The sequence below is a fragment of the Rhinoderma darwinii genome, chromosome 8 (genome assembly GCF_050947455.1).
Source record: "Rhinoderma darwinii isolate aRhiDar2 chromosome 8, aRhiDar2.hap1, whole genome shotgun sequence".
NCBI lineage: Eukaryota > Metazoa > Chordata > Amphibia > Anura > Rhinodermatidae > Rhinoderma > Rhinoderma darwinii.
The window spans coordinates 124,428,061-124,435,075 of NC_134694.1; positions in this window are offsets into that span (position 1 = coordinate 124,428,061).

Consider the following 7,015-nt stretch of genomic DNA (forward strand, 5'->3'; position numbering starts at 1 on the left):
TGTACTCCTGAATATAATAGTACTATACACTGTACTCCTGAATATAATAGTACTATACACTGCGCTCCTGAATATAATAGTATTATACACTGTACTCCTGAATATAATAGTACTATACACTGTGCTCCTGAATATAATAGTACTATACACTGTACTCCTGAATATAATAGTACTATACACTGCACTCCTGAATATAATAGTATTATACACTGTGCTCCTGAATATAATAGTACTATACACTGTACTCCTGAATATAATAGTACTATACACTGTACTCCTGAATATAATAGTATTATACACTGTACTCCTGAATATAATAGTACTATACACTGTGCTCCTGAATATAATAGTACTATACACTGCGCTCCTGAATATAATAGTACTATACACTGTGCTCCTGAATATAATAGTACTATACACTGCGCTCCTGAATATAATAGTATTATACACTGTGCTCCTGAATATAATAGTACTATACACTGTACTCCTGAATATAATAGTACTATACACTGTACTCCTGAATATAATAGTATTATACACTGTACTCCTGAATATAATAGTACTATACACTGTGCTCCTGAATATAATAGTACTATACACTGCGCTCCTGAATATAATAGTATTATACACTGTGCTCCTGAATATAATAGTACTATACACTGCACTCCTGAATATAATAGTACTATACACTGTACTCCTGAATATAATAGTACTATACACTGTACTCCTGAATATAATAGTATTATACACTGTACTCCTGAATATAATAGTACTATACACTGTGCTCCTGAATATAATAGTACTATACACTGTGCCCCTGAATATAATAGTATTATACAATGTACTCCTGAATATAATAGTACTATACACTGTACTCCTGAATATAATAGTACTATACACTGTACTCCTGAATATAATAGTATTATACACTGTACTCCTGAATATAATAGTACTATACACTGTACTCCTGAATATAATAGTACTATACACTGCGCTCCTGAATATAATAGTACTTTACACTGCACTCCTGAATATAATAGTACTATACACTGCGCTCCTGAATATAATAGTACTTTACACTGCACTCCTGAATATAATAGTACTATACAATGTGCCCCTGAATATAATAGTATTATACACTGTACTCCTGAATATAATAGTACTATACACTGTACTCCTGAATATAATAGTACTATACACTGTACTCCTGAATATAATAGTACTATACACTGTGCTCCTGAATATAATAGTACTATATACTGTACTCCTGAATATAATAGTACTATACACTGTGCTCCTGAATATAATAGTACTATACACTGTACTCCTGAATATAATAGTACTATACACTGTACTCCTGAATATAATAGTACTATACACTGCGCTCCTGAATATAATAGTACTATACACTGTGCTCCTGAATATAATAGTACTATACACTGCGCTCCTGAATATAATAGTACTATACACTGTGCTCCTGAATATAATAGTACTATACACTGCGCTCCTGAATATAATAGTATTATACACTGTACTCCTGAATATAATAGTACTATACACTGCGCTCCTGAATATAATAGTACTATACACTGTGCTCCTGAATATAATAGTACTATACACTGTGCTCCTGAATATAATAGTACTATACACTGCGCTCCTGAATATAATAGTATTATACACTGCTCCTGAATATAATAGTACTATACACTGTACTCCTGAATATAATAGTACTATACACTGTACTCCTGAATATAATAGTACTATACACTGTGCCCCTGAATATAATAGTACTATACACTGTACTCCTGAATATAATAGTACTATACACTGTACTCCTGAATATACAGTGGAGGAAATAAGTATTTGATCCCTTGCTGATTTTGTAAGTTTGCCCACTGTCAAAGTCATGAACAGTCTAGAATTTTTAGGCTAGGTTAATTTTACCAGTGAGAGATAGATTATATTTAAAAAAAATAAGAAAATCACATTGTCAAAATGATATATATTTATTTGCATTGTGCACAGAGAAATAAGTATTTGATCCCCTGCCAACCATTAAGAGTTCAGCCTCCTCCAGACCAGTTACACGCTCCAAATCAACTTGGTGCCTGCATTAAAGACAGCTCTTACATGGTCACCTGTATAAAAGACTCCTGTCCACAGACTCAATGATCAGTCTGACTCTAACCTCTACAACATGGGCAAGACCAAAGAGCTTTCTAAGGATGTCAGGGACAAGATCATAGACCTGCACAAGGCTGGAATGGGCTACAAAACCATAAGTAAGACGCTGGGTGAGAAGGAGACAACTGTTGGTGCAATAGTAAGAAAATGGAAGACATACAAAATGACTGTCAATCGACATCGATCTGGGACTCCATGCAAAATCTCACCTCGTGGGGTATCCTTGATCCTGAGGAAGGTGAGAGCTCAGCCGAAAACTACACGGGGGGAACTTGTTAATGATCTCAAGGCAGCTGGGACCACAGTCACCAAGAAAACCATTGGTAACACATTACGCCGTAATGGATTAAAATCCTGCAGTGCCCGCAAGGTCCCCCTGCTCAAGAAGGCACATCTAGAGGCCCGTCTGAAGTTTGCAAATGAACATCTGGATGATTCTGAGAGTGATTGGGAGAAGGTGCTGTGGTCAGATGAGACTAAAATTGAGCTCTTTGGCATTAACTCAACTCTGCGTTTTTGGAGGAAGAGAAATTCTGCCTATGACCCAAAGAACACCGTACCCACTGTCAAGCATGGAGGTGGAAACATTATGTTTTGGGGGTGTTTCTCTGCTAAGGGCACAGGACTACTTCACCGCATCAATGGGAGAATGGATGGAGCCATGTACTGTCAAATCCTGAGTGACAACCTCCTTCCCTCCACCAGGACATTAAAAATGGCTCGTGGCTGGGTCTTCCAGCACGACAATGACCCGAAACATACAGCCAAGGCAACAAAGGAGTGGCTCAAAAAGAAGCACATTAAGGTCATGGAGTGGCCTAGCCAGTCTCCAGACCTTAATCCCATCGAAAACTTATGGAGGGAGCTGAAGATCCGAGTTGCCAAGCGACAGCCTCGAAATCTTAATGATTTACAGATGATCTGCAAAGAGGAGTGGGCCAAAATTCCATCTAACATGTGTGCAAACCTCATCATCAACTACTAAAAATGTCTGACTGCTGTGCGTGCCAACAAGGGTTTTGCCACCAAGTATTAAGTCTTGTTTGCCAAAGGGATCAAATACTTTTTTCTCTGTGCACAATGCAAATAAATAGATATAATTTTGACAATGTTATTTATTTTTATTTTTTTTATATAATCTATCTCTCACTGGTAAAATTAACCTAGCCTAAAAATTCTAGACTGTTCATGTCTTTGACAGTGGGCAAACTTACAAAATCAGCAAGGGATCAAATACTTATTTCCTTCACAGTAATAGTACTATACACTACTCCTGAATATAATAGTACTATACACTGCGCTCCTGAATATAATAGTACTATACACTGTACTCCTGAATATAATAGTACTATACACTGTACTCCTGAATATAATAGTACTATACACTGTGCTCCTGAATATAATAGTACTATACACTGTACTCCTGAATATAATAGTACTATACACTGTACTCCTGAATATAATAGTATTATACACTGTACTCCTGAATATAATAGTACTATACACTGTACTCCTGAATATAATAGTACTATACACTGTACTCCTGAATATAATAGTACTATACACTGTACTCATGAATATAATAGTACTATACACTGTGCTCCTGAATATAATAATACTATACACTGTACTCCTGAATATAATAGTACTATACACTGTGCTGAATATAATAGTACTATACACTGCGCTCCTGAATATAATAGTACTATACACTGTGCTCCTGAATATAATAGTACTATACACTGTGCTACTGAATATAATAGTACTATACACTGCACTCCTGAATATAATAGTACTATACACTGCACTCCTGAATATAATAGTACTATACACTGTACTCCTGAATATAATAGTACTATACACTGTACTCCTGAATATAATAGTACTATACACTGTGCTCCTGAATATAATAGTACTATACACTGTGCTCCTGAATATAATAGTGCTATACACTGCGCTCCTGAATATAATAGTACTATACACTGTACTCCTGAATATAATAGTACTATACACTGTACTCCTGAATATAATAGTACTATACACTGTACTCCTGAATATAATAGTACTATACACTGTGCTCCTGAATATAATAGTACTATACACTGTACTCCTGAATATAATAGTATTATACACTGTACTCCTGAATATAATAGTACTATACACTGTGCTACTGAATATAATAGTATTATACACTGTGCTCCTGAATAGAATAGTACTATACACTGTACTCCTGAATATAATAGTACTATACACTGCGCTCCTGAATATAATAGTACTATACACTGTACTCCTGAATATAATAGTATTATACACTGTACTCCTGAATATAATAGTACTATACACTGTACTCCTGAATATAATAGTACTATACACTGCACCCCTGAATATAATAGTACTATACACTGTGCTCCTGAATATAATAGTACTATACACTGTACTCCTGAATATAATAGTATTATACACTGTACTCCTGAATATAATAGTACTATACACTGTACTCCTGAATATAATAGTATTATACACTGTACTCCTGAATATAATAGTACTATACACTGTACTCCTGAATATAATAGTACTATACACTGTACTCCTGAATATAATAGTATTATACACTGTACTCCTGAATATAATAGTACTATACACTGTACTCCTGAATATAATAGTATTATACACTGTACTCCTGAATATAATAGTACTATACACTGTACTCCTGAATATAATAGTACTATACACTGTACTCCTGAATATAATAGTACTATACACTGCGCTCCTGAATATAATAGTATTATACACTGTACTCCTGAATATAATAGTACTATACACTGTGCTCCTGAATATAATAGTACTATACACTGTACTCCTGAATATAATAGTACTATACACTGCACTCCTGAATATAATAGTATTATACACTGTGCTCCTGAATATAATAGTACTATACACTGTACTCCTGAATATAATAGTACTATACACTGTACTCCTGAATATAATAGTATTATACACTGTACTCCTGAATATAATAGTACTATACACTGTACTCCTGAATATAATAGTACTATACACTGCGCTCCTGAATATAATAGTACTATACACTGTGCTCCTGAATATAATAGTACTATACACTGCGCTCCTGAATATAATAGTATTATACACTGTGCTCCTGAATATAATAGTACTATACACTGTACTCCTGAATATAATAGTACTATACACTGTGCTCCTGAATATAATAGTACTATACACTGTGCTCCTGAATATAATAGTGCTATACACTGCGCTCCTGAATATAATAGTACTATACACTGTGCTGCTGAATATAATAGTACTATACACTGTACTCCTGAATATAATAGTACTATACACTGTACTCCTGAATATAATAGTACTATACACTGTGCTCCTGAATATAATAGTACTATACACTGTACTCCTGAATATAATAGTATTATACACTGTACTCCTGAATATAATAGTACTATACACTGTACTCCTGAATATAATAGTATTATACACTCTACTCCTGAATATAATAGTACTATACACTGTACTCCTGAATATAATAGTACTATACACTGTACTCCTGAATATAATAGTATTATACACTGTACTCCTGAATATAATAGTACTATACACTGTACTCCTGAATATAATAGTATTATACACTGTACTCCTGAATATAATAGTACTATACACTGTACTCCTGAATATAATAGTACTATACACTGTACTCCTGAATATAATAGTACTATACACTGCGCTCCTGAATATAATAGTATTATACACTGTACTCCTGAATATAATAGTACTATACACTGTGCTCCTGAATATAATAGTACTATACACTGTACTCCTGAATATAATAGTACTATACACTGCACTCCTGAATATAATAGTATTATACACTGTGCTCCTGAATATAATAGTACTATACACTGTACTCCTGAATATAATAGTACTATACACTGTACTCCTGAATATAATAGTATTATACACTGTACTCCTGAATATAATAGTACTATACACTGTGCTCCTGAATATAATAGTACTATACACTGCGCTCCTGAATATAATAGTACTATACACTGTGCTCCTGAATATAATAGTACTATACACTGCGCTCCTGAATATAATAGTATTATACACTGTGCTCCTGAATATAATAGTACTATACACTGTACTCCTGAATATAATAGTACTATACACTGTACTCCTGAATATAATAGTATTATACACTGTACTCCTGAATATAATAGTACTATACACTGTGCTCCTGAATATAATAGTACTATACACTGCGCTCCTGAATATAATAGTATTATACACTGTGCTCCTGAATATAATAGTACTATACACTGCACTCCTGAATATAATAGTACTATACACTGTACTCCTGAATATAATAGTACTATACACTGTACTCCTGAATATAATAGTATTATACACTGTACTCCTGAATATAATAGTACTATACACTGTGCTCCTGAATATAATAGTACTATACACTGTGCCCCTGAATATAATAGTATTATACAATGTACTCCTGAATATAATAGTACTATACACTGTACTCCTGAATATAATAGTACTATACACTGTACTCCTGAATATAATAGTATTATACACTGTACTCCTGAATATAATAGTACTATACACTGTACTCCTGAATATAATAGTACTATACACTGCGCTCCTGAATATAATAGTACTTTACACTGCACTCCTGAATATAATAGTACTATACACTGCGCTCCTGAATATAATAGTACTTTACACTGCACTCCTGAATATAATAGTACTATACAATGTGCCCCTGAATATAATAGTATTATAC